The sequence below is a fragment of the Chlorocebus sabaeus genome, chromosome X (genome assembly GCF_047675955.1).
Source record: "Chlorocebus sabaeus isolate Y175 chromosome X, mChlSab1.0.hap1, whole genome shotgun sequence".
Lineage (NCBI taxonomy): Eukaryota > Metazoa > Chordata > Mammalia > Primates > Cercopithecidae > Chlorocebus > Chlorocebus sabaeus.
In genome coordinates, this window is record NC_132933.1 from 72,710,837 (window position 1) to 72,734,516 (window position 23,680).

A 23,680-nucleotide genomic window follows, 5' to 3' on the forward strand; every position below is an offset into this window, starting at 1 on the left:
TCTTAAAGTGAGGATATATTTAACCATTCTTTTATACCCTCCCCTAGAGCTTTGTTCCCTAAAGTGTGTAGGACAAGATTCCGGCACACTCTTAACACCCTGGAAGCTCATTAGGAATATAAAATTTCAGAACCCCACCCCCAGATATATTGAATCAGAATCTTCATTTTAACCAGATTCTCACGTGATTTGTATGCACAGAGTTTGAGAAGCACTGTCCTAGAGTTTCTGATTTTTATTCGGTTACCTTAGGAATCCTGAGGTGATTTTATGATCAGTCAAGTTAAGAAAACCCAACTGTATTTGAAAAGTGACTTGAAGTCAGGACACTTGGATTTATTAATTTTTTAAAAAATCTGTAATTGACAGATAATTGTACATAAGTATGGAGTACAGTGTCAGTGCATGCATGCATTGTATAGTAATTAAATTAACATTGTCATATCCATAATTTTACATGTTTATCACTTTGCGGTGTAGCATTCAAAATCTTCTCGTCTAACTATCTTAAAATATACACTACGGTGTTATCGGTTATAGCCACCCTACTGTGTAACACCAGAACTTATCCTTTCTGCCAAACTAACTCTGTACCCATTGACACATTTCTGCTTGTCCCTCCTTTTACCAACTCTTTTCCATCCCCAGCCCCTGGTAACCACTATTCTACTCTCTACTTCCACGAAATCAACTTTTTTGAATTCCACAGATGCGTAAGATCATGCAATATTTGTCTTTCTGTGCCATGTTTCTTTCACTTAACCTTATAGCCTGCAAGTTTATCCATTTTGAGCAAATGACAGGATTTTATTTTGTGTTATGGCTGAGTGGTGTGTTGTATTATGTAGATATACCACATTTTCTTCATCTTTAGATGAACCAAATTGATCCCATATTTTGACTATTGTGAATAGTGTTGTAATAAACATGGGATTGCAGGTATCTCTTTGACATACTCATTTCATTTTATTTGAATATATACCAAGGAAGGGGATTGCTGGATCATATGGAAGTTCTATTTTTTAAATTTTTGAGGAAACTACATATTCCTTTTCATAATATCTGTACTAAATTAACATCCTTACGAACAGTGCATAAGAATTCTCCTTTCTCCATATCCTTACAAGCAATTGTTATTTTTTGTCTTTTTGATAAGAGACATTCTCACTGGAGTGAGGTGATAGTTCACTGTGGTTTTGACTCACATTTCCCTGATGATTACTGATGTTGAGCATTTTCACATACCTGTTGGCCGTTTGTATGTCTTTTGAAAAATGTCTATTCAGGTCTTTTGCAACTACTTTCTCCCTTTCTGTAGGTACTCTCTTCACTGTATGTATTTGTTTTTTTCCTGTGCAGAAGCTTTTTAATTTGATATGATTTATCTACTTTTACTTTTGCTGCCTGTGCTTTTTGGTTTGTTTTTGAGACGGAGTCTTGCTTGGTCACCCAGGCTGGAGTGCATGGCGTGATTATAGGTCACTGTGACTTCGAACTCCTGGGCTCAAGCAGTCCTCATGCTTTGGCCTCCCAAGTAGCTCGGACTACATGAATGTGCGCCTGCACCCAGCCAGTTTCTTTTTTTTTTTTTTTTTTTGGTATAGATGGGGGTCTCGCTATGTTGCCCAGTCTGGTCTTGAACTCCTGGCCCCAAGCGATTCTCCCACCTCAGCATCCCAAAGGTACTTTTTAAAAAACGATATTTGGGGGTACAGATGCAGTTTTGTTACCTGGATATGCAGCATAGCAGCAGTGTCTGAGCTTTCAGTGCAACCGTCACACGAATAGACCTGTGCTTTTGATATCTTATTCAAAAAATCCTTGCCTGATCCAATTTTATGAAGCATTTTCCCTATGTTCTATTTTATTATTTTCATAATTTAAGGTTTTACATTTAGGTCTTTAATCCATTTAGAGTTGATTTTTCTATATGGTAAGAGATAGGAGTCTGTTTTATTCTTCTACATATGGTTGTCTAGTTTTCCCAGCACCATTTATTGAAGAAACTGTTCTTTCCCCAGTGTATGTTCTTGGTGCCTTTGTCAAATACACATTGGCTGTAAACATGTGAATTTATTTCTGGTTTATCTATTCTGTTCTATTTGTCTGTGTGTTTGTTGTTAGGCCAATAACATGCAGTTTGGGTTACTATAGCTTTGTGGTGTATTTTAAAGTTAAGTGTATAATTCCCTTAGCTTGGTACATTTTGCTCATGATTGCTTTAGCTATCCGGGTTCTTTTGCATTTCCATATGAATTTGAAGATTGTCTTTTTTTTTCTGCTTCTGAGAAAAATCTCTCTCTCCTTGATGTTTCAAGGATAAGTTTGCTGGATACAGTAGTCTCAATTGGCAGGCATTTTTTCTTCAGTACTTCAAGTATTTCATCCCATTTTCTCATGGCCTATAAGGTTTTTGCTAAGTCTGCCACCCAACCTATTGCAGTGCCTTTGTGTATTATTTGATTCTTTTGTCTCACTGCTTACAGGATCCTCTCTTTGTCCTTGACCTTTGAGAATTTGATTATTTTTGTCTGAGGTTGTCTTTACTTGAATTAAATCTGCTTGGTAATCTTTGACCTACCTGTATTTGGATATTTATATATTTCTCTAGGTTTAGAATGTTTTCTGTTATTTTTTCTTTGAATAAGCTTCCTACCCCTTTCTCTTTCTTTATCCCATCTTGAAGGCCAGTGACTCATACATTTGCCCTTTTGATGCTATCCAATAGATTTCATGAACATTTTCATTGCTTTTTCTTTTTTTCCTTTGTTTATTTTCAAATAGACTGTTGTTAAGCTCACTGGTCCTTTGTTTTGCTTGATTAATTCTCCTAATAAGACACAAATGCATTTCTTAAATCTCATTCACTGTATTTTTCAGCTCCAGGATTACTGTTTGATTTTTTCAATCCCTTTGTAAAATTTCTCTGATATATTTCTGAATTGCTTCTCTTTGCTTTTGTGAAGTTTGTTAGGCTTACTGAAAACACCTGTTTTGGGTTTTCTGTCTGAGAATGCACACATCTCCATCTCTCCAGGGTTGTTCACTGTCATTTTAGTCTGTTTGGTGAGGTCATATTGCCCTTAATGTTGTTGATTCTTGTGAATGTGCATTGATGTCTGGGCACTGAAAAATTATGTATTTATTCCAGTCTTTGCAGTCTGGCCTTGTATGTCCTCATCCTTCTTCAGAAGGCTTTCCAGAAGTTCAAATAAACGTGGCTGACTTTTGAATTCACCAAGTTTGTGTGCACTGCAGCAGTTTCAGCACTAGAGGGTGCCCTAAGCTTAGGTTTGCTGCCACTCTCTTGAGGGCTTTGAGGCCTCCAGCCCTAATGGACTTGGGAAAATTCAGGGAGAGTTCCATGGGCAAAGTCCCTCACTCACTTCTTTTCTCTCCAAGTGGAAAGAGTATTTATCCATGCTATACTGCCTGAGGTTGGGGGAGGGGTGAAGTGGATAGTCTGTGTCCTCTGCAGCTGATGTAACAGTGTGTCAAACCAAAAGCCCCAGACCAGTGCATCACTAGGGCTCAGTCAAGGACTGCAGTTGTGATAGCCTTCCTGCCACTGAAATTTATTCCGAGCCTAAGGCTACTTTTGTCAGCTGTTGGTGAAGCAGGCTGTAACTTGGGTTCATCATGTTGACACCACAGATTCCCATCTGGCCTGTGGCAGATGTAGGAGCTCCATCCTTGGGCACAAGCCTAGAATGAGGGGCCTTAGGGTTCTGCTTGGTGCTGTGTTTTACTATGGCAGGCTGGTACTGATTCCAAGGCAAAGTCCCATACACACTTCCCTCTCCCTCCCACAAGCAGACAGATTCTGTCTCCATGCTGTGCTGCCTACAGTTGCAGGAAGGGTAATGTAGGCAATGCGAGACTGTCCACCCTCTTCATTGCATCTTTTCTTGTGATTATTCTAAAACCAGGTACTGTGACCATTCACCTGGTTTCTTTGGCTCTTGTGAAGGTGTTTTTGTTGTTGTTGTTGTTTGTTGTTTTTGTTTGGCATGGATAGTTGTTCAATTTGATGTTCCTGCAGGGGGTGTGATTGCTATAAGGTTCTGTTTCAGTATCTTGGTTACTTTGATTTCTAGTCATCACTCTGCTTCTAATTAACTTTGGAACCTTGACTCAGATACTGACTACCCCAGGCCTCAGTTTTCATAACTGTAAAATGTAGGAGTTGGATTTAATGATATCTGAAGTGCCTCTCAGCTCATTCACCTGACATTCACTGAGCACCTTCTCCTGTTTCAGGTATTGTGCCAGGTGCTGGAGACATTCATATATATATATATATATATATATATATATATAGAAAACATTAGTCATAAAAACTTAACCAAAATTTACAGCAGAAATTGAGAGAGATCTGGCTGAACACACTTAGTTGCCCAAATTCTCACACTCTGCTAATGAGTAGTAATTAGAATTCAAATTGGCACATCCCCGTTGGAAAAGCAATTTGATAATATCTACAGTCTGTTCTCAACATAGCAACGAGAGCAATCCTGTTAGTACAAGTCAGATCACGTCATTCCTCTCAAAACTTTCAAGTGGTTCAATGTTTTCCTCAGTAAAAGCCAGATTGTTTTCAAAGGTCCATAAAGTTCTACATGGCCTGCCTTACCCTGATCTGTCCTAACATGTTGTTGCTCATCAGTCTACTCAGGCACCTGGATTTGTTGTTATTTGTCAAACACACCAAGTATATTTCTGCCTGACAGCTATTCCACTTGTAGTTTCTTCTCCCTTGAATGTTCTTTCTCTGGACATCCTCGTTGCTTACTATCTTACCTCCTTTAGGTCTTTAAGTCATTTTTATACGAGGTTTTTCCTGACCATCCTACTTAAAATTGCATCAACAGTGTACCTACCATGCCTCCTATTCTCTGCCTTCCCTGCTTTATTTTTCTCTATGGTATATATCGCTTTCTAATATACCATATACTGCTTAAAAAATGTGTTTGCCCTCTCTTCTCTAGTACACACTAGAGTTTAAGCTTAAGGAGGACATCATTGATGCCTCCCTAGCATGTAAAATATCTGGCATAAAGTAGATGTTCAAAATTTTTGAATATTGTTGAATAAATCACAGTATATGAAGTGTATGTAACCTAGTATTTTCACTTCCACATTTATACACAAAGCAGCCCCTACATATGTAGACAAAGATATATATATGTATATATAGATCAGTCTCTTTCTCTCTCTCTGCACACACACACACAAACACACACACGAAAATCTTTATTGCACCATTTTCTGTAATAGGGAGAAATTAAGAAAAATCAAAATTCCAAAAATACAATGGATAAATAAAATTTAGTCTATTTCTGTGTTGCAACATCATACAGTAGTTTAAAGTGAATGAACTAGATCTAGATCTCAATATAATCTTACCAGGTTGAATGAGGAAAGGAAGTTATGGAATAAAATCATTGTATAATACAATTTAAGTAAATTCTCATAACACGAATAATGCTATTTTAGGTATGAATTAAAACCAAAATGTTAATGCACATAGGAATCTGCTATTTCATGAACTTTTTCGGTATTTAGGAAATATTTTTAAAGTGAATGAAAGAGAATAAGAACTAAGGCCCAGCAGCAAAGTTAGCGATTTGCTTAAAATCATACTCATTGTTAATGGTAGAGCTGGGACCATATCTTAGAACTCCCAACTGTATATTAAAAATATTTTCAATAACTTAGTTAAAAACTAGAAGAGTTTTAAAAATTATTAATCAGACTCTATTGCCTGAGAATGTCTGTACCTTAGTAAATATCTCAATACTTATAATTTATTCATCTCTGACATTTGAAAAAGTTATCCTTGGTATCAGATTTACATCAACTGGCTGAAAGAACAGTTCTGATTATTGTAATCTAAAATTTAAATCTATGACACACAGTAAAAGTGAAGTGGGTTAGAATGGAGCTTTTGTAAATTGGTTCACTTGGAGAGCTCTGTATTACTCAGATTTAAATTATATGTGAACCTCACTGCTAATATTTTTCCATAACCTCATAGTTTTAAGTTTTAGAATTTAGTATTATTCAGAAAAAAAAAAAATACATTTTGAAATTATGCAGCTCCCTCTGGTGGTACAAAATATATATTTTTAATGCTTTCTTTTAAAAAATTAGAGACTAGTTTCCCTCTTTTAAGAGAAAACCAAAAGCCATGCAAAAAGCAAATGCTTAATAGCAATCCTCATTTTCTTATCCTAGAACCAAATGGATATGCTGCTTCAGGAAATGCCAGATGAAGCTAGGTAAGAAGTTATCCAGGTGATTGTGGAAAATCTTGATTTAATATCTAGAGGTTCTAAAATTCTGTGATATAGATGAAAATATTTCTCTTTTCCACAAACTGCCAGAGTTAGGTTTGTGACCCTAGAATTTAGTGTTTCAAGGGACTTTAAACAGTCATCCAATTCCTTGCCATGCTCATAAAAATTTGACTGTGTTTCAATCATCTTAGTATTTTCTTAAAAATTTCTGGAAATAGACTCATTTAGTGTGTGTAAAGAAATAGGCAAAGGTGATCAAAGGAAGCAGGAATGTTTGAACATTTGCTCAATACCTACTGTTCACTGCATATATGAAACATATGGTGTTTTTTTTATATATATATAAAAAGGACCTTCCAAAATAATTCTGCTATGATTAGGCCATTGAGTCATAAGTCTAGTTTGAGTACTGCAAACTGAGCAATATGTGCAAAATGTGCAAGGGGCTCAAAAGACAGCAATATTACACATAATGATTTGATTATTTCTTTTAAGTAAATAATTCATACCCTTTTGTGATATTGTTATTGGAAATAGGGTGTATAATACAAGCTGTTTATTTCAGGCCCTTCATGTCATGGGAGAATGACTTATCTATGATATCTTTGCTATAGAAGTCATGTTGTATCATTATTCTCTGGTGTAATGTTTGCTTCAAGATAATGTAGTAAAAAATAAAAATTGATACTAATGTTTTATAATTTATTTTCAAAGGTAGAGAACTAGTTTGAAATGAGACTTAGTCTTATTTTGTTCTTTTCTCCTGGGAAGAGAAGATTTGAAGACATCTGGAAAACAGAGTTGATAAATACTACTCTCTTATCTAAGCTAATACCTGATTAGAATAAACAGTTAAGTTTATCAACTCTTTCGATCACTAATATATTACTAAAGAATTAAAATCGAGATTAATAAATTAAAAATCAGGTTAGTAATGTTCGAGAACAAGGCCATGGGTTAAGTTGTGTGCTATTTTGTTTTGTTAGTATCCTAAAGTAGCCCATATATGGAGGGGAACAAGAAAGGTGATTTTCGTTAAATATTATAACAAAAGCATTGTGTGTCAGAAGACTCCGTCTTCTAAACATAGTCTTTATAAGAGACTAAGGACTTGTTTAGTTTCTGCTAAAGACTAAATTAGATGATTTGGCTTGAAAATGCAGCAAGGGAAGTCTTATAAAATGAATGCTGCCACGTTATGGCCTTATTGACCCTCAGTGGTAAATAAAATCAGTAGGCAACTTTTTGATAAGATTTAGAGCAGGATTTCACAACCTCGATACTATTGACATTTTGGGATGGATAATCCTGGGGGCTGTCATGTGCATTGCAGAATGTTTAGCCGCATCTTTGGCCTCTACCCACTAGGAACCAATGGCACCCCTCCCTACAGTTGTGACAGCCAAGCGTGTCTCCAGACATTTCCAGATGTTCCTTGGGGTAGTGACTAAAAAATCAAGAGACTAATTATGTCAATGTGTGATGACTGGCAGTAGAAACAGGTATAACCACTGATGTAGAAATACCAATGCCCATCTTTAAAGATGTTTAACTATCTAATTGCTGATTGAGTTAGTGATTCCCCCAACTAAATTTCATGTCTTTACTTTTTCAATAGAAATCTGTCTGTAGAATCTCATAATGGGCTGGGCACAGTGGCTCACACCTGTAATCCCAGCACTTTGGGAGGCTGAGGTGGGTGGATCACCTGAGGTCAGGAGTTCGAGACCAGCCTGGCCAACATGGCAAAACCCCATCTCTACTAAAAATACAAAAATTAGTCGAATGTGTTGGTACACGGATATAATCCCAAGTACTCTAGAGGCTGAGACAGGAGAATTGCTTGAACCCACCCAGGAGGCAGTGGTTGCAGTGAGCCGAAAGCATGCCACTACACTCCAGCCTGGGTGACAGAATGAGACTCTGTCTCCAAAAAAAAAAAAAAAAAAAAAACTCATAATGACTGTTAATGTCATGATATTATATTCTCTGTAGTATTTTCATACTGAAGTTGGCATACACTCCAATGATTTAGAGACAAGCAGAAAGGATAGTTTATATACTAGAGGAGTGGTGCAGTGGAGATTAAAATCATAGGCTTTGGAGACAGTCAAACCTAGATTAAAATCCTATGTCTATCACTAGAATGATCTCAGACAAGTATACTTAACTTTTCTGAAACTCAGTTGTATGGTTGGATGCAAATAATGATTCTTGCTAAGGGTAGCCCAGGAGCTAAAAACTGAAATTGAGGTTAATTCAAATATTAGGTATAGATCCTGAGGCTAGAGTTATCTAGCCTGTTTTATCTTTTTTAGCATATTAGTTTTCCTTCACAGTAGGAAGCGGAGTAGTCTACAGTACATCTAATATATTGGATAACCATTAGTTTAGCCTTTTGTTCTGAAGACCAGATCATTTCCCAGTATTATTATCTTTTATATCTTAAGTACCTTCCACGTGGATCACTTTTAGAACTCAACAAAAGTACTTTAAAATTAGTAAATTCATTATCTTAAGGTAGATATTCAGAAGATATTTAAGCTCAGTTAATATTTATAAAATTGAACATGTTTTATTTTTATGTAAATGAAGGTAAAATGGAAGATGGAATATTCAGATTTACAATACATATTAAGTAAAGAAGAAAAATGCCTATATTACATTCATATGCTAATTATTATTTAAGTTTATTTATTATACTTTAAGTTCTAAGATACATGTGTAGAATATGCAGGTTTGTTATATAGGTATACGTGCCATGGTGGTTTGCTACACCCATCAACCCATTATCTACATTAGGTATTTCTCCTAATGCTATCTCTCCCCTAGCCTCCCACCCCCTGACAGGCCCTGGTATGTGATGTTCACCTCTCAGTGTCCATGTGTTCTCATTGTTCAACTCCCACTTATGAGTGAAAACGTGGTGTTTGGTTTTCTGTTTTTGTGTTAGTTTACTGAGAATGAAGGTTTCCAGCTTCATCCATGTCCCTCCAAATGACATGAACTCATCCTTTTTTTATGGCTGCATAGTATTCCATGGTATATATATGCCACATTTTCTTTATCTAGTATATCACTGGTGGACATTTGTGTTGGTTCCAAGTCTTTGCTGTTGTGAACAGTACTGCAGTAAACATATGTGTGCATGTGTCTTTATAGTAGAATGATTTATAAACCTTTGGGTATATACCCAATAATGGGATCGCTGGGTCAAATGGTATTTCTGGTTCTAGATCCTTGAGGCATAGCCACACTGTCCTCTACAATGGTTGAAGTAATTTACACTCCCACCAACAGTGTAAAAGCATCCCTATTTCTCCACATCCTCTCCAGCATCTGTTGTTTCCTAACTTTTTAATGATCGCCATTCTAACTGATGTGAGATGGTATCTTATTGTGGTTTTGATTTGTATTTCTCTAATGACCAGTGATGATGAGCTTTTTTTCATATGTTTGTTGGTCACATAAATGTCTTCTTTTGAGAAGTATCTGTTCATATTCTTCACCTACTTTTTGATATTTCCTTCACCTACTTTTTGATGTCCTGTGTGTGTGTGTGTGTGTGTGTCTGTGTGTGTGTGTGTTTGTGTTTTAAGTTTTTTGTAGATTCTGGATATCAGCCCTTTGTTGTGATGGATAGATTGCAAAACTTTTCTCCCATCCTGTAGGTTGCCTGTTCACTCTGATGATAGTTTCTTTTGCTGATCAGAAGCTGTTTACTTTAATTAGATCCCATTTGTCTGTTTTGGCTTTTGTTGCCATTGCTTTTGATGTTTTAGTCATGAAGTCTTTGCCCATGCCTGTGTCCTGAATGGTATTGCCTAGGTAAATGGTAAAACTTTCCAGGGTTTTTATGGTTTTAGGTCTAACATTTAAGCCTTAAATCCATCTTGAGTTACTTTTTGTATAAAGTGTAAGGAAGGGGTCCAGTCTCAGTTTTCTGCATAGGGCTAGCCAGTTTTCCCAACACCATTTATTAAATAGGAAATACTTTCCCCATTGCTTGTTTTTGTCATGTTTGTCAAAGATCAGATGGTTGTAGACGTGTGATGTTATTTCTGAGGCCTCTGTTCTGTTCCATTGGTCTATATATCTATTTTGGTACCAGTACCATGCTGTTTTGGTTACTGTAGCCTTGTAGTATAGTTTTAAGTCAGGTAGCATGATGCCTCCAGCTTTGTTCTTTTTGCTTAGGATTGTCTTGGCTATGCGGGCTCTCTTTTGGTTCCACATGAAATTTAAAGTAGCTTTTTCCAATTCTGTGAAGAAACTCAGTGGTAGCTTGATGGGGATAGCATTGAATCTATAAATTACTTTGGGCAGTATGGCCATTTTCATGATATTGATTCTTCCTACCCATGACCATGGAATGTCTTTCCATTTGTTTCCTGTCGTATTTCCTTGAGCAGTGGTTTGTAGTTCACCTTGAAGAGGTCCTTCATATCTCTTGTAAGTTGGATTCCTAGGTATTTTATTCTCTTGGTAGCAATTGTGAATGGGAGTTCACTCATAATTTGACTCTCTGCATGTGTATTATTGGTGTATAGGAATGCTTGTGATTTTTGCACATTGATTTTGTATCCTGAGACTTTGCTGAAGTTGCTTATCAGCTTAAGGAGATTTGGGGCTGAGATGATGGGGTTTTCTAAATATACAATCATGTCATCTGCAAACAGAGACAATTTGACTTCCTCTCTTTCTATTTGAATACCCATTATTTCTTTCTCTTGTCTGATTGCCCTGGCCAGAATTTCCAATACCGTGGTAAAAGAAAGCATCCTTGTCTTGTGCTGATTTTCAAAGGGAATGCTTCCAGCTTTTGCCCATTCAGTATGACATTGACTGTGGGTTTGTCATAAATAGCTCTTATTATTTTGAGATATGTTCCATCAATACCTAGTTTATTGAGGGTTTTTAGCTTGAAGGTGTGTTGCATTTTATCAAAGGCCTTTTCTCCATCTATTGAGATAATCATGTGATTTTTGTCATTGGTTCTGTTTATGTGATGGATTACGTTTATTGAGTTGCATATGTTGAACCATCCTTGCATCCCAGGGATGAAGCCGACTTGATCATGGTGGATAAGCTTTTTGATGTGCTGCTGGATTTGGCTTGTCAGTACTTTATTGAAGATTTTTGAATCGACATTCATCAGGGATATTGGCCTGAAATTTTCTTTTTTTGTTGTATCTTTGCCAGGTTTTGGAATCAGGATGATGCTGGCCTTGTAAAATGAGTTAGGGAGGAGTCCCTCTTTTTCTGTTGTTTGGAATAATTTCAGAAGGAATGGTATCAGCTTCTCTTTGTACCTCTGGTAGAATTTGGCTGTTAATCTGTCTGGTTCTGGGCTTTTTTGGGTTGGTAGGCTGTTAATTACTACCTGAATTTCAGAACTTGTTATTGGTCTATTCAGGGATTCAACTTCTTCCTACTTTAGTCTTGAGAAGGTGTTTGTGTCCAGGAATTTATCCATTTCTTCTAAATTTTCTAGTTTATTTGTGTAGAGGTGTTTATTGTATTCTCTGATGGTAGTTTATATTTCTGTGGGATCAGTGGTGATATCCCCTTTATCACTTTTTGTTGTGTCATTTGTTTCTTCTCTCTTTCCTTCTTTATTATTCTGGCTAGCAGTCTATCTATTTTGTTGATCTCTTCAGCACACCAGCTCCTGGATTCATTGATTTTTTGAAGGGTTTTCATGTCTCTATCTCCTTCAGTTCTGCTCTGGTCTTAGTTATTTCTTGTCTTCTGCTAGCTTTTGCATTTGTTTGCTCTTACTTCTCTAGTTCTTTTAATTGTGATATTAGGGTGTTGATTTTAGATCGTTCTTGCTTTCTCCTGTGGCATTTAGTGCTATAAGTTTCCCTCTGAACACTGCTTTAGCTGTGTCCCTGATATTCTGGTACATTGTGTCTTTGTTCTCATTGGTTTCAAATAGCTTATTTATTTCTGATTTAATTTCATTATTCACCCAGTAGTCATTCAGGAGCAGGTTGTTCAGCTTCCATGTAGTTGTGTGGTTTTGAATGAGTTTCTTAATCCTGAGTTCTAATTTGATTACACTTTGGTATGAGAAACTGTTTGTTATGATTTCTGTTCTTTTGCATTTGCTGAGGAGTGTTTTACTTTGTATTATGTGCTCAAGTTTAGAGTAAGTGTGATGTAGTTCTGAGAAGAATGTATATTCTATTGATTTGTGGTGGAGAGTTCTGTAGATGTCTATTAGGTCTGCTTGGTCCAGAGCTGAGTTCAAGTCCTGAATATCTTTTTTAATTTTCCATCTCATTGATCTGTCTAATATTGACAGTGGGGTGTTGAAGTCTCCCACTATTATTGTATGGGAGTCTAAGTCTCTTTGTAGGTCTCAACTTGCTTTATGAATCTGGGTGCTCCTATATTGGGTGCAGATATATTTAGGATAGTTATCTCTTCTTGTTGCATTGATCCCTTTACCATTATGTAATGCCTATCTTTTTTTTTTTTTTAGTCTAAAGTCTGTTTTATCAGAGACTAGGATTGCAATGCCTGCTTTTTTTTTTTTTTCTTTCTGTTTGCTTGGTACATATTCCTCCATCCCTTTATTTTGAGCCTATGTATGTCTTTGTATGTGAGATGGTCTCCTGAATACAGCACACTGGTAGGTCTTGACTCTTTATCCAATTTTCCAGTCTGTATCTTTTAATTGGGGCATTCAGGCCGTTTGCATTTAAAGTTAATATTGTTAATTGTGAATTTGATCCTGTCATTATGATGCTTGCTGGTTATTTTGCCTGTTAGTTGATGCTGTTTCTTCCTAGTGTCAATGGTCTTTACAATTTGGTGTATTTTTGTGGTGGCTAGTACTGGTTTTTTGTTTTTTTCATGTTTAGTGCTTCCTTCAGGAGCTCTTGTAAGGCAGGCCTGGTGGTGACAAAATTTCTCAGCATTTGCTTGTCTGTAAAGGAGTTTATTTCTCCTTTGCTTATGAAGCTTAATTTTGCTGGATATGAAATTCTAGGTTGAAAATTCTTTTCTCTAATATTGTTGAATATTGGCCCCCACTCTCTTCTGACTTTTAGGGTTTCTGCAGAAAGAACTGCTGTTAGTTTGATGGGCTTCCCTTTGTGGGTAACCTGACCTTTCTCTCTGGCTGCCCTTAACATTTTTTCCTTCGTTTCTACCTTGGTGAATCTGACTTGGGGTTTCTCTTCTCGAGGAGTATCTTTATGGTGTTCTCTATATTTCCTGAATTTGAATGTTGGCCTGTCTTGCTAGGTTGGGGACATTCTCCTGGATAATATCCTGAAGAGTGTTTTCCAACTTGGCTACTTTCTCCACGTCACTTTTAGGTATGCCAATAAAATGTAGGTTTGGTATTTTCATGTAGTCCCATATTACTTGGATGCTTTGTTCATTCCATTTCATTCTTTTTTTCTCTAATCTTGTCTTCATGCTTTACTTCATTAAGTCGATCTTCAATCTCTGATATCCTTTCTTCTGCTTGACCGATTTGGCTATTGATACTTGTGTGTGCTTCATGAAGTTCTTCTGCTCTGTTTTTCATCTCCATCATGACATTTATGTTTTTCTCTAAACTGGGTATTGTAGTTAGCAATTCCTCTAACCTTTTTTCAAGGTTCTTAGCTTCCTTGCATTGGGTTAGAACATGCTCCTTTAGCTCAGAGGAGTTTGTTATTACCCACCTTCTGAAGCCTACTTCTGTCAATTCATCAAACTCATTCTCCATCCTGTTTTTCTCCCTTTCTAGCAAGGAGTTGTGATCCTTTGGAGGAGAAGAGGCATACTGGTTTTTGGAATTTTCAGCATTTTTGCAGTGGTTTTACCTGTTCTTCATGGATTTATCTACCTTTGGTCTTTGATGCTGGTGACTTTTAGATGGTGTTTCTGTGTGGACATTCTTTTTGTTGATGTTGATGCTGTTCCTTTCTGTTCATTAGTTTTCCTTCTAACAGGCTCTTCTCCTGCTGGTCTGCTGGAGTTTGCTGGAAGTTCACTCCAGACCCTGTTTGCCTGGTTATCATGAGTGGAGGCTGCAGAACAGCAAATATTGCTGCCTGTTTCTTCCTCTGGAAGCTTCAATCCAGAGGGGCACCCACCAGATGTCAACTGGAGCTCTCCTGTATGAGACCCCTGCTGGGAGGTGTCTCCCAATCTGGAGGCACGGGGGTCAGGGACCGACTTGAGGTGGCAGTCTCTCCCTTAGCAGAGCTCGACCACTGTTCTGGGAGACCTGCTGCTCTCTTCAGAGTCAGTAGGCAGGAACTTTTAACTCTGCTACAGCTGTGCCCACAGCCCCTTCCCCAGGTGCTCTGCCCCAGGGAGATGGGAGTTTTATCTATAAGCACCTTACTAGGGCTGCTGCCTTTCTTTCAGAGATGCCCTGCCCAGAGAGGAAGTATCTAGAGAGGCAGTCTGGCTACAACGGCCTTGCGGAGCTGCAGTGGGCTCCACCCAGTTTGAACTTCCAGGCAGCTTTATTTGCACTGTGAGTGGAAAACTGCCTACTCAAGCCTCAGCAGTGGTGGACACCCCTCCCCCAACCAAGCTCCAGTGTCACAGGTCCACTTCATACTGCTGTGCTGGCAGCTAGAATTTCAAGCTAGTGGTTCTTAGCTTGCTGGGCTCCATGGGGATGGGATCCATTGAGCTAGACCACGTGACTCCCTGGCTTCAGCCCCCTTTCCAGCACAGTGAATGGTTCTGTCTTGCTGGCATTCCCGGCGCCACTGAGGTATGAAAAAAAAAACTCCTCCAGCTAGCTCGGTGTCTGTCCAAACGGCCACCCAGGTTTGTGCTTGAATCCCAGGACCCTGCTGGCATAGGCACCCAAGGGAATCTCCAGGTCTGTGGGTTGCGAAGACCATGGGAAAAGCATCGTATCTGGGGCTGGATTGCAGCATCCCTCACGGCACAGTCCCTCAAGACTTCCTTTGGCTAGGATAGGGAGTTCCCTGACCCCTGTACCCCACCCTACTTTGGCTCACTCTCCATGGGCTGCACCCACTCTAACCAGTCCCACTGAGATGAGCTGGTTACCTCAGTTGGAAATGCAGAAATCACCCACCTTCTGCATCAGACTGGAGCTGTTCCTATTTGGCCATCTTGCCAGCCACCAACCGCTAATTATTTTTAAGTTGTAGCCTTGATCTCAATATGGAACGACCACAGGGTCACATAGATTCTCTTGGCACAAATGTTACTTCCATGGAACAAGTAGAGATTGGATTTTATCTTTGCTGTTGTGTGTTTGATGTGTATTGAAGTAATTTAGGATATATACATATATATATAATACATAGTATATAATTTAAACATGTATAAATTAAATATAAGTATATATTCACCTTTTATAAAGAGTATTTTTCTACTGTAATATAAATCAGAAAAATATGATCAGCCTTTAGCTCTGTAATGATGGGAATTTTCTATTTGCATGCACATTTTGTTTGGATATAGAATTTGCTCCCGTTCATAGCTTCTGCTCTATTAAGAGCTTCATTTTTTTCTGAAAAGTTTAAAAAATTAAACTCTTAATGTTGATTTTAGTGTGAATATTTGAGGCAGGATTTTAAATCATATTTAAAATGTGAACTATTTAAAATATTAGTGTTACGTGATGGTTACTATGGGACTGAACGAAGGGGGACGAATGCAGAAATGAAAACAAAGATGAAAGGATTTGTTTTAAAGAAGGGGTTGGGGGCTCCTTGCTTCTAGTGAGCAAAGGCAGCCCTGAGCTTCTACAGTCCTTCTTATTTATTTATTTATTTATTTATTGAGACGGAGTCTCACTCTGTCGCCCAGGCTGGAGTGCAGTGGCACGATCTGGGCTCATTGCAAACTCCGCCTCCTGCGTTCATGCCATTCTCCTGCCTCAGCCTCCCGAGTAGCTGGGACTACAGGTGTCCGCCACCACGCCTGGCTAATTTTTTGTATTTTTAGTAGAGACGGGGTTTTACCATGTTAGCCAGAATGGTCTCGATTTCCTGACCTTGTGACCCGCCCATTTTGGCCTCCCAAAGTGCTGGGACAACAGGCATGAGCCACCTTGCCAGCCGCCCTTCGTGTTTATTGGGTAGAAAGAACAGGGAGGAGGAGGTAACAATTGATCAGTTGTTTGATTGATCACAGGTTCACATTATTGCTAACAGGCTTCAGATATGCCTATTCACAAGAAACACTTGTGCCTGGGTGGTGACTGCCCTCAGCATTCCTTCTGGGTGGCAGATGCAGTTTGGCAATTTGCCAATATCCTGCTTTCATGAGTAAACAGTTTGCTGTTTATTCATATAGCCTCCATTGGTGTACTGAGTTGATCGTGACCCTCATTCTTTCGGCCTTCAACAGTGTTATATATTTTTCACTGCTTTGGTGACTTGTAAAATTTGGTTTCTCTAGGATGAACTATCACAGACTTGCTCTTTTCCATGATTGAATGTAATTTAAAGAGCTACTGCTTCTGTTTGCTTCACTTGCTTCTGAAACATTCTTTGTTTGTATAAATAAGTTATACTCCACTTACACTAAGAATACTATATATGTCAGATGCTTTTTTGCCTAAACACTGTGTGTGTGTGTGTGTGTGTGTGTGTGTGTGTGTGTGTATATATATATATATATATATATATATAATGCTTTCTTTTGCCTTGCTATACTTTTCAATACATTAAGAAATTCCAGGGAGTTTCCATCTTGACAGATTTTATATATATATTTATAACTATATATTTTATATATAGTTCTATATATTATATGTAAAAGTGTGAGGGATGTATTTTTGACAGAGCTAGAATTAGCTTCTTGTATATTAACCATCTTCCTCAAAAGTTAGATAAAAAATTCAGCACCAACGTATTACAAAGTACTTCATACAGAATGGAGTACAGAATAAAAGTTTTGGGATTTTAAAAATTCAAAGTAGTTTTAAATCTGTCTGCAGTGAGACGTGATACATAAAAATAAAGGCATGGAAACATGTTTATTTAATGTTTACATAGTGAAAATCACCTCATTTAGTGTCATACAATGGGTATGACGTATTTTTGTTTTGTGTTTTATGTTTCTGTTACCCAAGCAGAAATGCAGTTGACTTTAATCTGTATTTATCAGCTTTTAAATTTAAATTAGTTTTAGAATTTTCAACCAGTAATTTAATGACTATTTAAATTCCTTAAATTAAAGACAGTTCCATTGATAATGTTCCTACTTTACTAGAAAGAAATATGTAGCATTAAACCAGAGAAATTAAGGTTTGTTCAGTTTTACAATTTTCTATTTGCTAAATATCATTGTTAAGACTCTCCCCAAAATTTAACTTTTCATACTTCGAATGAAATTGTGAAACACATTTTAATGATTATCCTATTTCTACTCAACCCTTATCATGCTGTATTTGTATTTTATTTTATTTTTAGTAGAGATGGGGTCTCACAATGTTGGCCAGGCTGGTCTCGCACTACTGACCTCAAGCGATCCTTATGCCTCGGCCTCCCAAATTGCTGGGATTACAAGTGTGAGCCACCACACCCGACCTGTATTTTAAAAGGAGGTTAATACATATGGTATTAATATAATTTACTTATCATACACATTTTTTCATAAGATTATTGATTGATTTCCATGACTCTTAACCTGTGTTTTTAAACCAACTGATAAAATAACAATGAGAACAAAACTGAATCAACTCAAGTTACATGTACTAGAATTCCTGGTTAAATGTGTTCATTCTTTTAAAACAACTCTTTAATAACTGGAAAAAATGAAGTGGATAATAAATACCTTAAATGTTTTGCTCAGACATGTGAATTACATCCAGCTCAATGGAAGTTGGGAGCATAACATGGGGTTATTGTGGGGACACAAAAGTTATAAGACTGTAAAGAAGAACAAATTCTGGAAGGCCAGGATCCTTGAGTTTAAAAACAAAATGACCTGTTGTATTACTTGTCATCTCCTCAGGAATACCTATATTTTACCCAGATAAAATTAACAAATTCACATGAGTATGCAATTTTCTGATATAACATTCTCAAATGTGGAGAAGTGATGAAGTTTTATTTTAGCAAGTATGCTGCTACTAATCTAGGTTAAGTAAGTTAGATGTTTTTTTCTTATTTACTGCAAGATTGATCCATGAACAAATTCCAATAGTTTGTGAAGTTCTATTGAAGAGCAGATTTGTTTAGAAAATCTTTTCATTGTAAGTCATGAAGGCCTTCAAAGTGCAATTGCAGAGAGAGTTCTTTGCTAATTGTTCACTATTCATATATGGTGTTTCCCACCATGTATGAGAACGTGTATGAGTGAAGACTATATTCACTGATTAATGAAATGAGAAATTATACTTTTTTTTTTATTTTATTTTTTTTTAAATTTATTTATTATTATTAAACTTTAAGTCGTAGGGTACATGTGCACAACGTGCAGGTTTGCTACATATGTATACTTGTGCCATGTTGGTGTGCTGCACCCATCAACTCGTCATTTACATCAGGTATAACTCCCAATGCAATCCCTCCCCCCTCCCCCCTCCCCATGATAGGCCCCGGTGTGTGATGTTCCCCTTCCCGAGTCCAAGTGATCTCATTGTTCAGTTCCCACCTACGAGTGAGAACATGCGGTGTTTGGTTTTCTGTTCTTGTGATAGTTTGCTAAGAATGATGGTTTCCAGCTGCATCCATGTCCCTACAAAGGACACAAACTCATCCTTTTTTAAAGACTTGGAATCAACCCAAATGTCCATCAGTGACAGATTGGATTGAGAAATTATACTTTTATAAATTTGGGTTAAACCTATTTAAATATGTTTGATTTAAATATGATTACTATTTAAATATGATTACTGAATGATTGTGACCTCCATGCTGGAATCTTCTATTTTGTTTATAATTGATGCTTTGTCCTTTCTACTTAAAGGGTAAGTTTGTTTTTGTTTTAGCCATAGAAGAGATTATGGCACGCTAAAATTTCTATGGAATATAGAGTTTTCTTACTTTCCATTGTTAGAAATTGTGTAGTTTCTGTTCTTTTGACTTTAATAAACATTGTTAAATTGTCAATACCACTTACTTAAATGTACATGATTTGATCAAAAGATAACTGCTCATGCTTTTAGTTTATAGTCCTGTCATACTTGTCTTTTAAAAAATATTGATAGACACCAAGTTTTACTTTTAGATACACCTATTATCTTACAAATGTAACAAAAATTCCTTTCTTAGAATTTGTTCTTAAACCAATAGCACCACAACCTGTGACCTCTTATGTTTTTAGTATAATTACATTTCTAATTTGATAATTGATTTAATAATTGAAAAGTAGTACATGTCAGACTATACTGTCATGAAAAACAGACATCATAGCACCTTTCATTTACCTTGTTTTAGTTCCCCATCAATCTTATTTTCTCCTGATTTTTTTTCTTATGTATTTGATTGTGTCATTTATTTCAATATATAAGGTCAAATGCTCAGAAAAATGTTGCTGTACCTTCATCCTTTAGACAATGTGGCTGACAAAAATTACTTCCCTACTCATATGCTTATATACCTGAAATTTTCCACCTTCCAGTGAACCATTTTAGGTAAACTTTCTGGGCTGGATTATTTTGCCTGGTTAACTTATTACCAATGGCTACTACAGAGAGGAAACAGGAGTAGGAGATGGAACAAGTAATTATGATCAGAGATGAGTTTGCTTTATAGTTTAGAAAGTTATAGGAAAGGACCATCTGGACTATCTGAACAGAAATTTAAGGGTACTAGCTATCTATGGATAAAGTAAGAACCTAAGATTGCTAGGATGCAAAGAAAATAACAAAAAAATAACTGAGCTTAATTTGCTATCGATTAAATGAAGCTAGTAGATAACAGTTTCAAAATAAAGTCTAAATTGGCTCTTGTGTAGACTGTAGAGGAAAAAGTCCTGGTTCTGACTTACAATAATTTCATGTAAAGTGTAGACCTAGCTCTGATACTAACTTCTAACTTGGATAATAATTTACCCATTTCTGGGCCTTAGATCCCCTTTCTGCAGATCTTTTCAGAGTACATTGGTTGCATTACCCCAAATGGTAATAGAAAAGAATGAAGGGAATGCACTGAACTAGTGAAACACTGCACTTACCCCAAAACTCACTACTATTACCCCCAAAAGAATTCTAAATTTGGTATTACGGTGTTATGGACCTTTGCATTTTTCTTTCTCCAAAGACATAGAAACCATCTAGTTTAACCCCATCTCCCATTTTACAGAAGAGGAGAGTGAACAACAGAGAGATTCGGATCCACCACATTAATTGAGCACCTATTTATGTTAGGAACTGATCTGGACTTTGATATATTATAGTTTGTTTAATCATCAAAAGAATCCTTTGTGCAAGGTGGGGTGATTGTTATTTTGATTTTTAGAGAACGGGAAATAGGCTGACAATTTAAGTAGATGGCATGGATTCATACAGCTAAGAAACAGCTGGGATTTGATCACAGCTCTGTCTCATTTCAAATCTATATCACACCTTGTCTTAATCCTCATCCGTAATGCTATTCGAAGTGTATCATGTGCTAATTTTTTTGCTGACACAGACGCTGAAAACTACTAGTAAAATGATTGATTGAAGGTAGTTCATCCAGAGAAAAGCAAGTATTTAGCAGAATGTTTCAAGGTGAGGATTGGTTCTTTTTTCCACCTTGTGAATTGTCAGAAAAATAAGACTTTCCTTCCTTGGAAATCACAGCAGTTTTTCCACAAGTTAACAAATGGAATCAATTTGTTACAAAGTTAACTAAGTTGTATTCATACTCAAGCTTTTCATTTTCCACACTGGAAAATGCTCTCAAGCAGAAAGATTTATTGGTAAAATAATTCAACTGAAATTTCCAAAATGAAATATATTGTTATTGCCTATATTCTTCTAAATATACTGCTTCCTTACTGTAGTAGGTACAAAGTTGTTGAAAGTGCCTTGCTACAAATAAATGACTAAAGTGCCCGTGGTACTTAATAAGTAGTTTAGATATTAACCGCTAATCCATTTTGTCTACCAGACAGCTGAAAGCCTTCCAACTTCAGTTAGAAAAGTCCAAATTGAATGTTAAAGGGACATTTATTCGTGTAAAATGTATTACGTGGACTGTTTTATGTTCTTACATTTTGCAAGGGAAGAAAAAAAAATTCTTCGTTTAATATGTTGGTTGGTCATTAAGGTTCTTAAATTTTGTAAAGGAAGAAAAAAATTCTTCATTTAATATGTTGCTTGGTCATTAAAGTTAGGTCCCATATTCCAAATGAAGGTTCATAAAATGAACTCTGTATACATATTTCTTAGAAATCTTGCTCAAACTTGATCATGCTGGAACTTGCTATGTTTAGCTTTTTTTTTTTTTTTTTTTTAATTAATTTATTATTATTATACTTTAAGTTGTAGGGTACATGTGCACAACGTGCAGGTTTGTTACATATGTATACTTGTGCCATGTTGGTGTGCTGCACCCATCAACTCGTCATTTACATCAGGTATAACTCCCAATGCAATCCCTCCCCCCTCCCCCCTCCCCATGATAGGCCCCGGTGTGTGATATTCCCCTTCCCGAGTCCAAGTGATCTCATTGTTCAGTTCCCACCTATGAGTGAGAACAAGCGGTGTTTGGTTTTCTGTTCTTGTGATAGTTTGCTAAGAATGATGGTTTCCAGCCGCATCCATGTCCCTACAAAGGACACAAACTCATCCTTTTTTATGGCTGCATAGTATTCCATGGTGTATATGTGCCACATTTTCTTAATCCAATCTGTCACTGATGGACATTTGGGTTGATTCCAAGTCTTTGCTATTGTGAATAGTGCTGCAATAAACATACGTGTGCATGTGTCTTTATAGCAGCATAATTTATAATCCTTTGGGTATACACCCAGTAATGGGATGGCTGGGTCATATGGTACATCTAGTTCTAGATCCTTGAGGAATCGCCATACTCTTTTCCATAATGGTTGAACTAGTTTACAATCCCACCAACAGTGTAAAAGTGTTCCTATTTCTCCACATCCTCTCCAGCACCTGTTGTTTCCTGACTTTTTAATGATCGCCATTCTAACTGGTGTGAGATGGTATCTCATTGTGGTTTTGATTTGCATTTCTCTGATGGCCAGTGATGATGAGCATTTTTTCATGTGTCTGTTGGCTGTATGAATGTCTTCTTTTGAGAAATGTGTGTTCATATCCTTTGCCCACTTTTTGATGGGGTTGTTTGTTTTTTTCTTGTAGATTTGTTTGAGTTCTTTGTAGGTTCTGGATATTAGCCCTTTGTCAGATGAGTAGATTGCAAAAATTTTCTCCCATTCTGTAGGTTGCCTGTTCACTCTGATGGTAGTTTCTTTTGCTGTGCAGAAGCTCTTTAGTTTAATGAGATCCCATTTGTCAATTTTGGCTTTTGCTGCCGTTGCTTTTGGTGTTTTAGACATGAAGTCTTTGCCCATGCCTATGTCCTGAATGCTACTACCTAGGTTTTCCTCTAGGATTTTTATGGTATTAGGTCTAACATTTAAGTCTCTAATCCATCTTGAATTAATTTTCGTATAAGGAGTAAGGAAAGGATCCAGTTTCAGCTTTCTACTTATGGCTAGCCAATTTTCCCAGCACCATTTATTAAATAGGGAATCCTTTCCCCATTTCTTGTTTCTCTCAGGTTTGTCAAAGATCAGATGGCTGTAGATGTGTGGTATTATTTCTGAGGACTCTGTTCTGTTCCATTGGTCTATATCTCTGTTTTGGTACCAGTACCATGCTGTTTTGGTTACTGTAGCCTTGTAGTATAGTTTGAAGTCAGGTAGCGTGATGCCTCCAGCTTTGTTCTTTTGACTTAGGATTGTCTTGGAGATGCGAGCTCTTTTTTGGTTCCATATGAACTTTAAAGCAGTTTTTTCCAATTCTGTGAAGAAGCTCATTGGTAGCTTGATGGGGATGGCATTGAATCTATAAATTACCTTGGGCAGTATGGCCATTTTCACGATATTGATTCTTCCTATCCATGAGCATGGTATGTTCTTCCATTTGTTTGTGTCCTGTTTTATTTCACTGAGCAGTGGTTTGTAGTTCTCTTTGAAGAGGTCCTTTACATCCCTTGTAAGTTGGATTCCTAGGTATTTTATTCTCTTTGAAGCAATTGTGAATGGAAGTTCATTCCTGATTTGGCTCTCTGTTTGTCTGTTACTGGTGTATAAGAATGCTTGTGATTTTTGCACATTAATTTTGTATCCTGAGACTTTGCTGAAGTTGCTTATCAGCTTAAGGAGATTTTGGGCTGAGACAATGGGGTTTTCTAAATATACAATCATGTCATCTGCAAACAGGGACAATTTGACTTCTTCTTTTCCTAACTGAATCC

At 37.0% G+C, this 23,680-nt stretch overlaps 1 long non-coding RNA gene across 9 annotated transcripts in view; it reads left to right on the forward strand.

The window, feature by feature from the left end:
• Positions 1-23,680, forward strand: part of LOC103232254 (uncharacterized) — a 120,278-nt gene that overhangs the window by 52,455 nt on the left and 44,143 nt on the right. For all 9 annotated transcript variants that reach the window (XR_012091940.1, XR_005237636.2, XR_012091943.1 and 6 more), the window contains one exon: positions 6,238-6,281. This is a non-coding gene — a long non-coding RNA (uncharacterized lncRNA). The remainder of the gene's footprint in view (positions 1-6,237; positions 6,282-23,680) is intronic.